Below are 18,286 nucleotides of genomic sequence, written 5' to 3'. Positions count from 1 at the left end.
CCCATTAGGCCAATACTAATTCCAGACTTCTTAAAGGCTCCAAGGGACTGAATTTCTGCCAAACTGAGGTCCTCGTTACCTTCTAGGGAAAAACATTCTGCAAATGATGCCACCATTATAATAACAGTCTGGGACTTTTGGGGGCTTATGCTAGCCATCAGCTTGGTACTCTGAATTCTTGACATTGCTCAATTTAAGTTTTTGGTTTTAATTATTTGTGAGTGAACGAGAATGCTCATGGCATGCACTGATGTGTCATTTTGTTGTACCCAAATTTAAATCAGAGCGCTGGGAGGCTGGTGTACTGGAAATATTAACAGTAAGTAAGGCCAGCCTCTTGCCCAGCGGCTACATTTCAACATTGCTTTGTTGTTGTCACATGTCATATACCCTGAAATTCTCAGGAGGTTATTTAAAAAAAATTTTTTTTTTTTTACTTTCTATAAAATATAGTTCTTGAAAAACAAGCCAACTTGTCTTGGTGATGGAAGGGAGTAGTATAAGAAGTATAAATTCCTGTTGTTTCTTAAGCCAGAAAATAGAAGTTTTAGATGAACTGCAGAGTAGGAGATTGAACCCAGTGGAGGCTCAGATCCTAAAAGTGACAGGTTCATCTTTTTCTCTAAACAGTAATTTTAAAAAAGCAATTTATAAAACCATTTCAAGCAGTCAGTGGCAACAACAATAACAGTAACAAAAACAACTCTTCAATAAGCAGAAGAAGAAACTTCAGAGAAGTCAAAAAAGCATTTGACGTGTAGCATGAAGATGCAACCCTTGATGGAGATGGGGTTCTGGAGGAAGGCAATTACCTGAGCAGATTTTTCCATACATACAAATTTAGGGTGCACAAAGGTCTCCAGCTCTTAGTCTGGAGAAGATTGGAGGCCACTGGGAAGTCTTGCCTCACCATCAACTTGCTCATCCTTCAAATTTACCCCCACTCCCAGCCCATCCCAAATGGGATGTCATGATGGCGTGTCATCTAGTGGTTGAAATGATCACTGCAAATAACTGCCTTGGGCTTCCTGTTTCAATTTCATCACACATTTATTTATTTGTTTGTTTGTTTGTTTGTTTATTTAATGGATTGTTATTTTGTGCCTGATGCTGAGACTATAACAGAGAATATAGACATGGGCTTTCCTTCAGGAACCTCATAGTCTACTGGGGGGATCAGACACAGAAAATAAAATACGAGGGTAAGATCATAATATATTATAGGGAACTAACAAAACTGAGGAAGGGGCACCTAAGCCAGATTTGGTGGCCAGGCAAGACTTCCCAGAGGAAGTACCATCAATGCTGGGACCTGAAGAATCTCATTCATTAGGAAGTCATTCACTAGGAATTCATTAAGCGAAGGAAGGGAAAGGAAGAGCCTTCCAGGTAGAGGGAACAGCATGCCTAAAAGCCAGGTATCAAGAGTACACAAACAGCACAGGCTGGGCTTTGAGTTCTGTTAAGAACTTTGAACTTCATCCTTGGGCGCAGTAAGAGCCATTTCTTTTCAGGGAAAAATGAAGAAAGCCTATAGAATTTGAATTTCCCCCAGGCCCTGGTTTACACCTCTTCCTCTTAGAGTACATATCCTCAGCCCCCGGTCCCACCCCCAAAGAGTGGCATGATGTTATTCTTTTTGTTTGTTTGTTTTCTTCCCAGGCATGAGTTGCTTATCCCACATGCCCTTGATCTCTCTTTTCCTTCTGTCAGCAAAGAAGTTTGTTTTGCATTGTAATCATTCCTAAGCCAGGGCAGAAATTCAGGTCCTGCACAAATAGGTCTGGGAATGCCAAACTCCTTTCTAAGGCCAAAGTCCTTAATGGGGGAATAATGGCTACTCTGAGGGGGAGGTCCTGGGAACCTGTGCATCTGCATCCTCTGGCCATTTGTTAAAGAGGTAGCTTCCCAGATCCCATCCCAGGGCTGCTCAGTCCTCACTCAGAGGTGGCCGGCCATGGAATAGGCACCAGTGCCCCAGGTGACCCTGCTACTCACTCAGGTAGGAAGCACAGGTGCTGTGGCCAAGAGCACCAGCTCTGGGGTCAGGTCCCTCCATGGTTCAGTCTCAGCTCTGCCTCAACCTGTAAGTGGCTCATCTGCTTGACCTTAGGCCAATGACTTCATTTCCCTAAGCACTGCTTCCTCTTCTTGGAAAGGAGAATAAAAATCATAAAACCTACCTGATAGGATTATTGAGAGGAGAAGATGAGGTTACGCATGTAACGCACTTGGCACAAAGTCTGGCATACAGGAAGGGCTCAGTAAAGATTAAAGAACAAGGACGGTCATGTCTTGGACCCCATTTCAGTCATAAGTGTGCACAGGGCTTAAGGCAGCAGGATAATCAGGAACTGAAATCTAGGATTAAACACACCCAGAGGAGTGGGCTCGTACTGAGGGGGAAGAGGGGGCCTAGGTGCATCAGACATGTTACTCTGAGAGGAGGGTGAGAGCCAGCAGTCCAGACAAGCAGTCTGCCTTAGGGCAGCTGGGAAAGGCCTAACACAGGGTCCCAAGTGCACAGCAAAGGGGGTGGAAATGAAATCTCCATGAAATGTTCAGAGAGTCTGATAGGAGGCTTGGCTCTGCCAACTCTGGGTAGCAGTCACAATTCTTGCCACTACAAACCAGCCTAAGCAAAAAAAAAAAAAAAAAAAAATTTGGGTGGGGGTTCATTTAACTAAAAGGGCCAAGGATAGCTGAATCGCTGAATCCAGTTTAAACAAGGTCATCAACCAGTCTCCAGTTCTCAGCTCTACTTCCTTCTGTCTTAGCTTTGTTGTCAGGCAGGCTTGCTTTTTGTCATGGCGAAAAGTCAACCAGCAGCTCCAAATGTAGCTCTGCATGTAGCAACCCCAGCAGAGAGACAGCCCCTCTTCTGCCATAGCTCCAGCAAAAATCCTGAGGCTGACATTCATTAGCTTGACCTGGGTCATATGTCCATCTCTGAACCAATCACCGTGACCAGGGAAATGGAATGTTCTGATTGGCCAGGCATGAATCATATGTTCAATCTGGAATCCAAACTACATGGACTGAGCATAAAGAATTCCTTGAATAAAATAGCAGCCTTGATTCTGGCAGAAGATGTCAACCTAAAAAAAACAAAAACAAAAACAAAACCATGAGAGTCCAGTTCAGAGGCAAGGTGTTTATTTGGGACCAAAGAACTGCAATTCGGGGTACACAGAATTAGGTAGAAAACCAAATAGTGTCCTGATTACAGGAAAGGGTCTCAGGATTTTTATGGGAAAAAAAGAGAGAGAGATGAGGTAAGCTGTTTTTTTGTTTGTTTGAGGTAAGCTGTTTTTTTAAGAAGAGTTCATTGGTGTAAGACCAAGTAATTGATCAGGTGAAGTGTTCATTGATAAAAGATGAGGTAAAGCTAGATTTGTACTTCACTGGTCAGGTGAAGTGGTCACTAGGTAAAAGGTCATTGATCAGTCCTTTCAACAGGACATTCTGGTTTCTCTGCTGAGTTGGAATGTTGGTGGTTTTGTCCAGTTCAGAGGTACAGAAAACAGGACTTGCAAGGCAGTTCCTCTGGAACGGCTGCTACGGCTCTACTTCATATGGCTCCACTCATGTCATCTTTCATAGAGGAATGAGGACGAGAGGTGACCTCATTTTGTCCATGTGTGAGACACCCCTGAGGCCAGAGGTCCCTGGAGCCAAGTACTCAGTCCCGTGAGCGTCCATCCGGTCGTGCGAGCCAGGCTTGGTCCTTGGACAGAGGATTCAGCAGCGCTGGACAGCAGGTGGGAGGAGTCTCTCCCCACAGAGAGCTAGGACACTACAGATGGTGCTTGCTGAAAAAGCAGTTCTGGGGAGAATTAGGCACAGCTGGTTTGCACAAGCCCCCAGCCAGATCCCCCTAGTGTCCTTCAAGAGAGTCTGTAAAGGACAAAAAATAGGGGGCCTTATTGGGGTAGGGGAGTAGGGAGATGCTAAAATGCCTCTAGCTCTTCAGAAGGCTAGGGCTCCTCAACCACGGTACCTGAAGCCCGTTGGCGGGCTGGCAGCCTTGGGCTGGGAGGGCATTAGGGATGGCGTTCTTGCTCAGACACTCTCGCCTTTCTCCCTCCCTTCTTCCTAGTCCATCCTCCGCCCTCACCCCAGCACCCTCTGAACTATGCAGCCCTGTGAATGAACCCCTTCACTCCTGACACAAGTCTCTTGGGCCCTTGTATTCATTCAGTCACTAGATTAGCGCCTGCTGTGGGGCACATCCTGTGCCAGGAACTGCAGTGGGTCCCTCGGCATAGCCCATAACCTCTCGGAACACACAGCTCTAGAAAGTGTGCATTCTTTACTTTTAATTGCACAAGTTATGCATGCAGTGATTCTCCTTGTAAAATATTCCAACAATATCTTTACTGCTAAGGCCACTTGACTCCACTCTCCCCAGCCAGTCACTCCCTCCAAGAAACCTCAGTTATACATTTGATGTTTATCTGTTGAAACAATTTTCTACATATGTACATCCTAACATGTTCACTTGCAGAAGCATATGGCTTTTGCTTCGGTGACAGTTAAAAAATAGGTCCAAAAGGGTACACCATGAAAAGTCTCCCTCCAACCCCATCCCCCAGCTGGGGATGAGCAATCTCCTCTCGGAGCAGCCAGTCAGGGTCACCGGTTTCCAGTGCATCTTTCCAGATAAGCTAGGCCAGAAGTCAGCAAACCTTGTCTGGAAAGGGCCAGATGATAAATATTTTAGGCTTTGTGAGCGTATTGGTCTCTGTCACAACTACTCAACTCTGCCATTGTATTGAGAAAGCAACCATAGACAATACACTAATTAATGAGCATGGCTCGTTAATAAAACTTTGTTTATGGACATTGAAATTTGAATTTCATATCATTTTTATATATAATGAGATAATATTCTTCTTTTGATTGTTTTTCAACTACTGAAAAATCTAAACATCATTCTTAGATTGCTGGCTGTACCAAGGCAGGCAGCAGGCTGGATTTGGCCTGTGGACTACTGTAGTTTGCTGATCCTGGTCTATGCACAAAAAAGCAAGTACCCGTGAATATTCTTTCTCCTCTTTTTTACATAAGGGGAGCATGCTATACACGTTGTTCTGGACATTGATTTTCTCACTTTGTGATATATCTTAAAGATCGTGCCACATCAGTTCATATAGAACTTCTTCATTTTTGCCTTTGGCATACATAGTATTACATTTCATTCCATGATAATACATGTACCATAATTTACCATAATTTCCTTAGCCCACCACTTATTGATGTGTTTTTAGGTTATTTTCTTTTGCTATTATAAACAAAGTTTCATTGAAAAATCTTGTATTTATTTGTATGTGTGTGCATTTTGAGCTTTATTGAGATATAATCCACATACCTTACAACTCATCCATCTTAAGTGTACAATTAATTGGCTTTTAGTATATTTACAGAGCTGTTCACACAGCAGTACATTCAATTTTAGAACATTGCCATTACCCCAGAATAAACCTCTTACTCTTTAGCTGTCATCCCCTCCAAGTCCTAGGCAACCACTTAACTACTTTCTGTCTCTCTGGATTTGCCTATTTTGGATATTTATATGGAATCATAAAATATTGATCTTTTGCGACTTAGCATAAGGTTTTCAAGGTTAATCCATGCTTTAGCATGTTATTAGTACTTCATACAATATTCTACAATATTCTATTGTATGGCTATACCACATTTTATTTATCTATTCATTAGCTTATGGACATTTCAATTGTTTCCACTTCGGGGCTATTATGAATAATGCTGCTATGAACATTTGTGTATAAGTTTTTGTGTGAATATATCTCTCCGTTTCTCCTGGTTATATATCTAGGAGTGGAATTGCTGGGTCAGATGGTAACTTTATGTTTAACCATTTGAGGAAATGTCAGAATGTTTTCCAAGGTAGCTGCACCATTTTATATTCCCACCAGCAATGTATGAGGACTCCAATTCCTCCACAGCCTTGCCAATCTTTGCCATTACCTGTCTTAACTTATTTCTATATCTTAGGCTTTTTTCATATAGATAGATAGATAGATAGATAGATAGATGATAGATAGATAGATATAGATCTTCTTTGTGATTGTTAAATGCTAGGTGGTATGCCAGAGCAAAACTGGAGCCCAGTTCAGCCATTCTCTCTTGATGGCTATCTAGGCTGTTTCCAGCTTTTTATCAGTACAAACAGCACAGCCATGCACATTCTTGTTTTACCTCCTTGTGCATAGAGTAAGCATTTCTTGAGGACAGTCTTTGAAGTGGAATTGCTGGATGAAGGGGTATGCACATTTACATTTTTTGAAATATTACAAACTACCCTCTGGAAAAACTCTACCAATTAACATTCCACCAACAGTGTATGAGTGCTCATTTCACTATATCCATGCCAGCCCTGGATATTACTCCTTTCATTGATGCCAACAAGCATCTTGTTTTCATTTGCATTTCCCTCATTAACGTGAGATTGAAATCAGAGCCATATCCCAACTTGCGGCTCTCCTCCTCTTTGGCATCAGGGTGCTGCCACTTCATCTCTGTGTCTTTCATACTGCCCAGCCCAGAGCTGAGTGCAGTAGCTACGGATAAATGTTGGAGTCAGGCACTGTGATTTTTGCAGTTTTATGTGACAAAAATATGTTCTGAGACCCTACAAAATTCTACAGTGTCTTAGTTCTCCAAGATTTAATTGCAGATGTTAGAGCTCCTATCTGAGCTGTGCTGACTTCTAAGCCTTAGAGAAATCAGGAATCCTTGACTCCTGGTCTAGGGAGCAATTTTTTAGTAAACAGCAAAACAACTTGAATACCTGGTCAGGCTGGAACACGGGAGTCTTTCAAAACAGGTCCTAGGATCCTGGGAAGCAGGAAATCTCTTCTTTGGAAACTTCCTGATACCATCATCCAAACAGAATGGAAAAAAACCTTAGGGGTCATTTAAAGCTATTCTATTGTGCAAATCAGGAGACGGAGGCCCCAGCTAGAGAAGTGACTTGCTCTAGGTCACATAGCTAGTCAAGAACAGAGCTGTTCTTTCAGCCCAGGTTCTGATTCCAGGTCAGTGCTCTTTCCTCAAAACATGTGGAGTCAGAGAATTCACCTCCAAACTCCTCCCCAAACTCCTCTGCTCCTAACTGGAGGAGAACTTGACCTTTCTCAGAAACAGCATAAAATGGGGATTAAGGGCCCTGGTTTTTGAACCAGACAGCTCTAAATTCAAAACCCAGTGCAGCCACCAAGGTCTAGTAACTTTACTCTTTGACCCTTGGTGTCTTCTTCCTTGACAGTTAATATCACCTACATCACAAGATTATAGCTGTAGTTAGTATCATTTACCTCACAGGATTATGTCAGATTTAAATGAGCAAAATTCAGTAAGCACTCATTAAACTGCCTTTTATTTTTCCCCTCTAATCTCCTCCTCTCTTGAGTGATTTGTCTGTGAGGGTGTAAAGATTAATTTATCATAGTGTTAGGAATTCCTGGTCCGGACTCCATGCCATTGGGAGGATCATGCATCCCCCACTTTGTTACTTCACTTGGCTAGGCTTGAGTTGCCACCTCCTAAGTCACTCCTTTATTAAACCACCAATCACAGCAGAGGAACTGTCCGCATCCTCGTTTATTTGCATTGCATAAATTAGAAGGGGCTGAGAACAAGAGTTCCTTTGATCTCAGTCAACCTTGGCTGCCATTAGAATCATTGGGGGAACATTTCAAAGGCACCAAAGACTGCACCCCATCCCTTCCCTTATCCCTTATCCTGATCAGATTGGTTGGGAGTGGGGTCCAGGTGGCTTAAAAGCTCTCCCGGTGATTCTAATTCAAGTCAGGCTGGCGATCCACTGGTCTACATGAGTAGAGTTTAACACGCATCTGAATCACCTATAGAGCTCAGCCCCTTCCATTCAGTAGGTCTGGAGCGGGGCCTCTGAATTTGCGTTTCTTACAAGTTTCCACGTGATGTGGATGCTGTCAATTTGGGGAACATTCTTTGATAAATGCTGATCTAGATGAACCTGAGAGAACCTTTGGGTTTTTTTCCTTCCCAGCATCGTTTCCCCCTCTGGTAACAGCTCATGACTTGCCTTTAGTGAACTACCCCTCCTCATATCTTAGGCCACAGGTGTAAGCGATACTCACCCTACCTCCCAACTTCAGGAGCAAGAACATGACAAAGTCTGGCCAATCAACAGAATCTACACCCTGGCTCCAGGGGGTGATTGGTTCAGCAACGGGCTTGTCACTTAACAGTCCAGTGAGAGTCAGCCCTGGGATGTTTGCTGGAACCCTTGGGAAGAAGTGCTAAGCTGGTAAGTTGTAAACCTGGGGCTGCTGGGGAAGAACCTGCCTGAGGATGAAGCAGGCAAAGGAGAGCAGAAGAAGAGACTAAGAGAGACCAAGTCCCAATGACACCTTCTTATCCCCTGGATCCAGCCAAGCCTGAATTTAGACCTAAATATTTCAGTTATATGAGTCAATCAATTCCCTTTTGGTACAACACAGGGAATATAACCAATATTTTGTAATAACTTTAAATGGAGTATAATATATAAAAATATTGAATCACTATGTTGTACACCTGAAACTAATATAACATTGTAAATCAACTATATTTCAATAAATAAATAAATTCTCTCTTTTTTTTTAAAATTTATTTATTTATTTATTTATTTTTGGCTGTGTTGGGTCTTCATTTCTGTGCGAGGGCTTTCTCTAGTTGCGGCAAGCGGGGGCCTCTCTTCATTGCGGTGCGCGGCCTCTCTTGTTGCGGAGCACGGGCTCCAGACGCGCAGGCTCAGTAGTTGTGGCACACGGGCCTAGTTGCTCCATGGCATGTGGGATCTTCCCAGACCAGGGCTCGAACCCGTGTCCCCTGCATTGGCAGGCAGATTCTCAACCACTGCGCCACCAGGGAAGCCCCAATAAATTCTCTTTTTTGCTTAAGCCAGTTTGGGGTGGGTTTTGTCATGTGCAATTCAAAAAGTGCCGGGAATTCCCTGGCGGTCCAATGATTAGGACTCCGTCCTTTCATGTCAAGGGCCCAGGTTCGATCCCTGGTTGGGGAACTAAGATCCCACCATAAGCCACGGTGGGGCCAAAAAAAAAGTGCTGAGTACATGGGACATCTACAATGCCTTTCCACCCAAAGGGTGGGATTCCAGGTTCTCTCCTGGATCTACTCCCATCAGGCAATGACCTTCACAAAGGCCCCAGAATGGAGCAGAAGAACTCCTAGAGGTCATTTAGTGCCATTGTCCTCCTTGTTTATGTGGGGAGACCTGGGGGACAAGGAAGGGTGAGGACACGTCCTGAGTCATGCATACAACAAAGCCAAAGGATATCAGCCCTTGGCTCTGTCAGTAAATACACCCAAACCAGTGGGTGATAACAGCCAGCAGTGCAGTGCCAAAACACTGACAAGTTTCCTTCTCAAGGACACCCATACAGGGACAGGGGCTCCCTCCTTCAGCATGAAAAAGAGCATTACTGTGTCTTACTTTCTCTAATTGCAATTGAACAAACACACAGATAAATGCTGTTGTTCTTCTTTTTTTTTGGCTGTGTTGGGTCTTCATTGCTGTGCGTGGGCTTTCTCTAGTTGTGGCGAGTGGGGGCTACTCTTCGTTGCGATGCGCGGGCTTCTCATTGCAGTGGCTTCTGTTGTTGCGGAGCATGGGCTCTAGGCGTGCGGGCTTCAGCAGTTGTGGCACACAGGCTCAGTAGTTGTGGCTCACGGGCTCTAGAGAGCAGGCTCAGTAGTTGTGGCGCACGGGCTTAGTTGCTCCGCAGCACGTGGGATCTTCCCGGACCAGGGCTTGAACCCGTGTCCCCTTCATTGGCAGGCGGATTCTTAACCACTGCACCACCAGGGAAGTCCCAATGCTGTTGTTCTTAATCAACCAAATGGAGTTTATGGAAATGGGAAAAAAGTTTTTTCAGGGGATAAATATGAGCAAAAAGAGGAAAATGAAGCCCCCGGTAATCTCACTACCTGTGCTAACATTGACAACATTTAGGGAGCATATTCCTTTGTGTTTGTTTGCTTTATCTATGAAGATTTACATCAGGTAAGGTGGAGATTTGCTCTGGGGGACCCAAACTATCCTTCTCAGGAACGAATTGGGGTGAACCTTGGAAGTGAAAGAGGAAAAGATTTCTTCCATTCTTGGGGGTTGTATCAGACAGTGTTCTTCCTGTGAGCACCAGAAATTAGAGAGCAGGGGATTTTTTTGGAAGGTCAATGGAAGCTTACACAGTTGATGAAAGACTAGAAGAGCAGGCTTGGGTAAACAGGACTTAAGGAAACTGAGGGTTAAGAAGCATAAGTAGGAAAATCAGTCATTTCCTTTAACAGGGACGTAGGTAAGGATGCTATCAATGACCCACAACTGCTATTGCCACAAAGAGAACGGCCAGAAACCACTGCCTTGTCCTTGCCAGAGTTAAAGTCCTGGGAAAAGAGCATTTTAGAGCATGTGTTCCCCACTGATTCACCCAAGTGAGTCAAGGAGGGATCTGACCTCTTTGACTTCAACTGGAGGAGGCCAGCAGGGGAAGGAAGGAGCCAAGAAGTACCCCTTCCCCAAGACAGTCAGGGAGGGGCAATTTCCCTTAATGAAACTGGGGTGCTTTGGGGAGGGGGAGGGGTGGTGTAGAGCCCCAAACTAAGAGCTACCCACTAGTGAGCCTAGAGAGGGCAAGAGGTTGGGGGCTGCGCGTCTAGGGCCAGTTTATCACTGAGCCTGCAAACCAGTCCCAATCTACTACCCTAGCACACTGTTGGTGTACCTCTGAACGAAAGCAGCCATGTTTGAGTGTATGTGGAAATACAGAGCTGTAACACTGGGTGTCCAGGCTATGTGTCATGGAATATGTGCGAAAAAAGTCTTTTCCCTTTCCCACATCCCCCTGGGAAGCACCTGCAGGACCAGCCAGATGGAACGTGCCTTGATCAATTAAGTGGTTTCTTTAGAGGGTAGGGGCTGTACCTGGGGCTGGGTGTTGTTGACCACGTGTCTCCAGGCAGTGGAGGAACACGGCCTTTAGGCAACCAAGTTGTCCCTTTTCAACAGTGCCCTCCTATGGCCATCTCAGCAACTGCAGGATACCTAATGGTCAGGCTTCTCTGTTCTCCTTCAGGAGATGGCAACTAAACTGCCCCTTAGGACTAAGTAACTGCTCTGAGAGTTATCCTGGAAGAGAGGGCCACAGGTTGGGAGGAGAGTCATTCTCAGAAGAGGTGGGATGGGAACTCAAGTCATTCAATTTTAGTAATAAAAATCATGTGACATGGGGCTTCCCTGGTGGCACAGTGGTTAAGAATCCGCCTGCCAATGAAGGGGACACGGGTTCAAGCCCTGGTCCGGGAAGATCCCACATGCTGCGGAGCAACTAAGCCCGTGCGCCACAACTACTGAGCCTGTGTGCCACAACTACTGAAGCCTGCGTGCCTAGAGCCCGTGCTCCGCAACAAGAGAAGCCCGCGCACCTCAATGAAGAGTAGCCCCCACTCAACGCTACTAAAGAAAGCCCGCGTGCAGCAACGAAGATCTAATGCAGCCAAAAATAAATTTAAAAAAAAAAAGTATTTTTAAAAAAATCACGTGACATAGCATCCTTCTACGTAAACACTATTCACCAAGATCCTTTGGGTACTGATCTCCTTCTGGCTAAAATCCATCCAGCTGTCCTTGAATCTGTCTCACAGTTTTCCATCATATATAACCATGAGGATAGCAAGCCTCTGCTTGTCCACTGCCTTGCTCAAGTTCAGACATACTATGTCTCTATCATTTCCTTGTCAAAGAGGGAATTGAGGGGCTCACTTATTGAAGGGAAGCGAAGGAACTAAATCCCTGACCTTCAGTGTCCCCTTTATTTCTGGGGGTGGTTCGTAAGAAACTCACAATGCACTGGAAGTTCGGAGTCTTGATCCTTGCTTCCAGCTTGGCCATTAACTTGCTGTGTGATCTTGAGCAAGTTGCTGGAGCTCTCTGAGCCCCACAACCCTCCTCAGGCAAATAACCTCCATAATGCACACCTCAGGGCTGCTCATTGGTTTGAATGAAGTTAATGTTGCAGAAACCTAGGAAAGACAAAATAAGTAATTATTAACAACAAGTAATGTGGGGAGATTTTCTGCTGCAGTATTGGCTTTTCTGCATCCGCAGAGCTGAGGAACTAGGAAATAGGGTTCTGGTTCCGAAAAACAGCTGTTAAGGATATTTCTCTGTGTGTGTACTTGTGTCTGCATCTCTCTGACTCATGTTTCTATCTGCGTGTCCCTCTGGGTCTCTATCTCTCCCCTTCCCCCACTCTTCCCTTACCTTTTCCCAGTCTTAGGCCAGAGCTGATGTTTCTTCACAAGTGACAGTTCAGGGCCCTTTTAAACCAGGTCTGCCCTCCCCTAATGGTTGTGCTAGGCAAGATGAAGCCAAGTCAAGATAGCTTCTGGGTTTCTCTGGCTCCAGGCTTGAAAGGTAGAGCATTTCAGTTTCTTGCAAGTCCCAGTTAAACAGGACCTTAGTGGCAGATCAGGGCAGAGAAGTCCCAGGCTGCTGTACTAGGCTCCTGGGGAATGGGGTGGAGGCAGAGGAGGGGGAGGGGATTGCCAGCACTTGGTGACTGACGGCTTCAGGCCAAGGTAGGCGGCACTGATGCCACCATCTCAGCCCTGCTTCCTGCCCACCTCCTGGTCTCTGCCAGCTTTCTGCCTCTCTAGAGCCTCTGGGGTCAAGACAAACCTGGGTACAAATCCTGACTCCCCCATCTGCTCACTGTGTAACCCTGGGCAAATCATTAACCTCTTTTAACTGGATTTCTTGGTCTGGAAAATGAAGACGATAAGAAGTAAGTTGTAAGGATCAGGTTGAATAATAGCATAGCATAAAGCGGGAGACAGCAAATTATAGGCTGTAGACCAAACCTGGCTCACTCCCTATTTTTGTATAACCTGCAAGCTAAGAATGGAATATTTCTAAATGGTTGGGGGAAAAAAAAATTTTAAAAAAAGGTTAATATTTCCCGACATTGAACATGATATGAAATTCAAATTTCAGTGTCTCTAAATAAAGTTTTATTGGCACACAGCCATGCCCATTCATTTATGTATTGTCTAGGGCGACAGAACTGAGTAGTTGGGACAGAGACTGTATGTGGCGCTCAATGCCTAAAATACTTTCTGGCCCTTTACAGAAAAAGTGTGCCTACCCTGGGCACGGGTTTAAGAGTACAGACCACCTGGGTTCAAGTCTCTGTTCTGTCACTTACTAATTTTGTGACACTGGGAAGGTCATTTAATCCATATGTGCCACAATTTCTTCTTCTATAAAATGGGAATAACAATTGTGATTAGGGGTTGTTTTAAGGATTAAATGAGTTAATATTTGTAAAGCACCAGGACCAATGTCTACATGCAGTATTATGTAAATAAACAAAGAAAATCATGTATATGAGGAATTAAGCAGTGATCTTGTGTTATGGATTTGGTTGGAAGCAAAATCAGAAGGAATGGTGGCTCTATCCCTGATACTGTCCTGGGCAACATTTTTTTGGTCAGACACTTGAATGAAGACATCTGAGGTAAGACAGTGGAATGCACGGAGGGTGTGGATGGGAGTGATTGCAGGAGGACGGAATTGGATTCCTAGAGACCCTGTCAGGAACAAATGCACTGACTATACAGGTGACAATTTGGAGGGCTAAGCCTACATGCGGCCGGTTACTCTACAGAGACATTAATGTGTGTTTTGTCTTTTTGGGGTTTCGTTTGTTTTTTGTTTGTTTTGCTGCTATTGAACATTAAAAAGAACGAGAGCTGGTTTCTTGTCTCCTCCTTGACCACCTCACCTCTCCAAGAGGACAAGATTTTTCATTCATGGAGCCTTGAAAACAAGTTGAAAGTGGAGGCATTTCTCCCAAGGTGGAAGAGGGTTTGGAAGACTTGAGGTGATTGAGGAGACATGACATAGTAGCAGCATGTATGACATCCATTTTAATACAAAGCATAATGTGCTAAACCAAAGTGAGTACAATCTCAGGCCACATTAATATCAATAGAAGTAGGTCTTGTAGAAAGAGGGAGGTGATGTCCTTCCATGTACTCTGGCCAGCGCATGTCCTATCCTGGGCAATTTAAGAGGGATGTGGACACATTTGGTGGTATCCCCATACCTTCTCATCAGTTGCACTGGGTTATTCCCCACCCTCATCATCCCTGGCCCACAGGAACAGTTGATAAATGCCAGTAGCTCCTGTCTTCCAATCATTCTCAATTATGCAGAACTCACTCACTCTTCCCTGGTGAAAGCGGGCCTGGAGGATGAGTCCTGCTTCAGATCAAAATTTCTACTTTATCAGCAGCTACAAAGACATTAACCTGATCCCTGGGTGCAAAGTTTAGCTTGTTCAGCAACTCCTAGAATCACCTGGCCTTAGGAGATCCTGCTTAGGCCCCAGTGGTCTCAGAGACTGGGTGGCCCATCTCAGTCTTCAAGGACCCCTGCCATGTGCCTACAGCCTGATTTCCCAACCTTATCTTCCACTACTCCCCTTTACACTTGTATGACGCAGCCAAAGGAGAGCACAGTTCAGCTTTTTCAAAAGCATGTGCTATCTTAGTTGCTTTTTGGTTGCAAGGGGCAGAATGCCAACTCAGACGGGGTTCACCAAGAAAGGAAAGTTTATTGGCTCATGTGACTGAGAGGTACAGTGCTGTCTGGCATCAGGCCCAGTTGTATCCAGCACCTTAGGATCTCTCTATCTCAGTCTCTAGGCTCAGTGTTAGCTTCATTCGCAGACCAACTTTCCTCTAGGAAGTTGTAAAATGGTTGCTAAAAGCTCCAGACTCAAATCTGGAGCTCAATAACCCTAGTAGAAATAGAATTTCACTCCCCCAAGAGTTTGAGCCCAAGGCTCAGGAAATGACTCTCAGGGAACAGACTGGGGTTATCCCAAATCAAGTCCTGTGGCAAAAGGCATTGACCACAACAATTGAATAGGCCCAAGTCACATGCCCCAGCATGCAGGGGAAGAGACCCCATTAAGAGTTGGGGGTACAGTTAGGGTCCGTGTTTCTTATACCCATGACTTGAGAGTGGGAAAGGGTGGTTCCTAAAAGACACCGCATTCTGTGATTAGAAGCAGTGGAAACAGGTGATGGGCAGGCAATAGCGCATGCCCATCACCACATATGCTGTACCATTCCTCCTGGCAACCTAGTGATCTAGTATCAGTCTGACAGAGAGTGAGGGAAGTAAAGCCAGGAAGAGCACCTCTGGGTGTTGGAGGGAAAGTCCTGCTTTTCTTTAGGACACCTTGCTGGCTCTGGGAGGGGACTGGAAGAGAGGATGAAGGAGCCATGGGGAAGATTTTGAAATTTGAAAGTTGATCTTCCTGCAAAGATCATGACTAATGAAAAGAGAGATGCCTCTGGAGCCTGGACCCAGAATCAGGGAGGGAAACCCAGGAAGCTGGGGAGGAATTGTGCAGCATACACTACCCAACATCCTTCTTCCCCCTCCATCCTTCTTTGAAGAGCCCTATACTGTTCAGGTGTCCACTCAGCCCAGCCTCAGGGTGAATCATGATTGCTCCAAGCCTATCATGATGCCCCACCCTTCTTGCCAACAACTGGACTAGGTATGAATGTGTGATGTAATTCTGACCAATGATATGCCGGGTCCTTTTCAGAACCATTTTCTTTCCTGACAAAAAGAAACACATAGGAAGACACAGACCATCCCCCTATGCTGGACACTGTCATGTCTGGAAGTGCAGCAGCTATCTCGTAGCCAAGAAGAGAGCCAGCCTGAAGGCCATGTGACGCCTGAAGAGGACAGAGAAGAAAAATGGAAAGAATCTGAGCCTTTACTTATGACACTGAGCCACTGAATTAACCAATCCTGGAACCATCCTACTTTGGACTTCTTAGAGTGCAGTGTAATAAGTTATCCTTATTGCTTAGGCCAATCACATTGGAGTCCTCTCTTACTGTAGCCACAGCACACTAAGTGACTCACATAGGCTTTGCTTTATTGAAAGAGTATCTGAAGAGAGAGGACATTTCCAACACTGGGTGTTAAGGCTATAGGCAAGCCGCACAGCCACTCTGGGAAGTGCAGGGTGGTGGAAAGAGGATATGCTTTAGAGACTCATATGCCTAGATCTGTCACTTATTAGCTGTGTGCCCTTGAACACATTCATTCACCTCTCTAGGCCTCAGTGTTTTCATCTGTAAAATGGGAAGAATAACCTGTACTTCATCGAGTTGTTGTAAGGATCGAAAATGTGTACAGAGTTCTGATATACAATTATAACGGTCACATATGGAAGGATCGCTTTTGTCTGTACATCACTGGACCAGGATCTCAATGATGTCCAAACAAACAATGACTGATAAAGCGATGATACTTTATCAGAACCTCCTCAGAAGCTTCTTGAAAAATCCAGATTCCTGGACTCCATCCATGGGGATCATGATTCAGTAGATCTGAGTTGGGATCTGTGTATTAGTCTGGACCCTTTCTTTCTTTCTTTTTTTTTTAATATTCCACCCCCTTTATTTTTAGAGTATCAGCACCACTCCCAGAAAATTAAGTTCACAGCAGTTTCTGGGTACCATGATTTTTTGGGGAGAAAAACAAAGCTCCCAGGGTGATACCTATTCTCCCTGTATTCAACTTCCCCTTCTCCTTCTCTTCCTCCTCCTCCTCCTTCTTCTTCTTTGCTCTATCCTCTTGGATAGATGGGTTGAAGAATTATGTACCCTTAAAGATGTTGCACTCTAACCCTCAGTACTTGTGAGTGTGATCTTATTTGGAAATAGGGTGTTTGCAGATGATCAAGTTAAGATGAGGTCCTTAGGGTGGGCCCTAATCTAATATGATTGAGTCTTTATAAAAAGGGGAAATTTACACACAGGGACAGATGCCTAGAGAGGGACGACCATGTGAAGACACAAGGAGAATAGCATCTACCAGCCAAGGAACATCTGAGGATACCAGAAACTAGGAACCCTTTGAAACCATCCAGATGCCAGTTTTCTCATATGGACACCAAGGGGGGAAAGTGGTGGGGTGAAGGTGGGGGTGATAGTCTGGACTCTTTCAGTTGCAAGTTGCGAAAACCCAACTCAAACTGGCTGAAGCAAAAGAAAAAAAAAAGAAAGCAAGAAGGAAAGAAAGAAAAGAAAAGAAAGAAGAAAAGAGTAATTTATTGGCTCATACATTTGAATAGCCCAGAGGAATAAACTTCAGATATGGCTGGATCTAGGTGCTCATAACATGTCATGAGCTTGCTCCCTCTCTCTCTTCTCTCATCCCTTGTCATGATTTGCCTCTGTGTTGGTTTCATTCTCAACCAGCAGTCCCAGGCTGATGGCTACCAGCCTAGAGCCTCCGAAAAAAGAGAGCATCTCTTCCCCTACAGCTCTGCCAAAATCCTGGGGCTGCCTGCTCCAGCCTAGCTTTGACCCCTGGGCTGATCCCTCTGTGACTGGCCCAGCCTGGGGAAGAGGCTTGCCCCTGGAGACCACCCAAACTACATGGGGTCGTGTGAGGCAGTGACAGCTCTCTAAGGTAACCTAGGGGCTCTTCTCAAAAGAAGAGAAAATGGGTGCAAAGCAGACGAACACGCTACAGGTCTCAGAATCTGTATTTTTTACCCAGTCACTTGGTTGATTCTGATGCACAGACAGGTTTGGGAATGATTGCTGGACAGATCACTGGTTTTAGGACTAGAGCCATGGAATCCCTCTCCTCCTAGAAAATCTTAAACAGGAGAAAATAAACAAAATAGATCCAAAAATGGCCCTGTCTTAGTGGAAGGAGGGGATTGGGGCCTTCTATCATCCCCCAAGCAGCCCCTGAAGCCCCCCCCACAAGAGCTCCCTTGAGCTCCCTGATTTCGCTGTTCTCTTTCGCTCTAATTCTTCAGCCCTGCATTTGGTGCAGTAGACTGGGTGGGGTGGGAGGGGAGTCTCAAAGAGCTCACCTAATGCTGTCCCCGCTTCCAGCCCTCGCCCACGCCTCAGCAGCCAGTGCCAGAGGAGTAAATAGGAACAGGAAGGGCCAGTAGCTGACTTAGAAGGTGCGTCAGACATGCCACATCGGATGCGTCTAGCTTTGAAAGCCCATCCTGGCCCGAGGCCAAATGGCTTCATGGGCTCTGCAGAGCACTGGGCCCTGGGGCTGCGTGGGCGTTGATGACCCGCCTGTCTGCCAGTGACAGAGGGGATGGCGGCAGGACTGCATTAGTGGTAGCAGAGGGAGATGCTACAG

The 18,286-nt window shown here is 45.2% G+C and overlaps 1 long non-coding RNA gene across 1 annotated transcript; it reads right to left on the bottom strand.

Annotated features, from left to right (window-relative positions):
* Nucleotides 1–1,031: 1,031 nt before the first annotated feature.
* Nucleotides 1,032–17,845, bottom strand: LOC309624582. The gene is made up of 2 exons (XR_014242031.1): nucleotides 12,335–17,845; nucleotides 1,032–12,093 (listed from the first exon to the last, which is right to left on the bottom strand). It is a non-coding gene; the product is annotated as an uncharacterized lncRNA (long non-coding RNA).
* Nucleotides 17,846–18,286: the final 441 nt, after the last annotated feature.

The sequence above is a fragment of the Balaenoptera borealis genome (genome assembly GCF_965194805.1).
Source record: "Balaenoptera borealis genome assembly, chromosome: 2".
NCBI classification, from domain to species: domain Eukaryota; kingdom Metazoa; phylum Chordata; class Mammalia; order Artiodactyla; family Balaenopteridae; genus Balaenoptera; species Balaenoptera borealis.
This window is presented reverse-complemented; position numbering and strand designations above follow the sequence as displayed.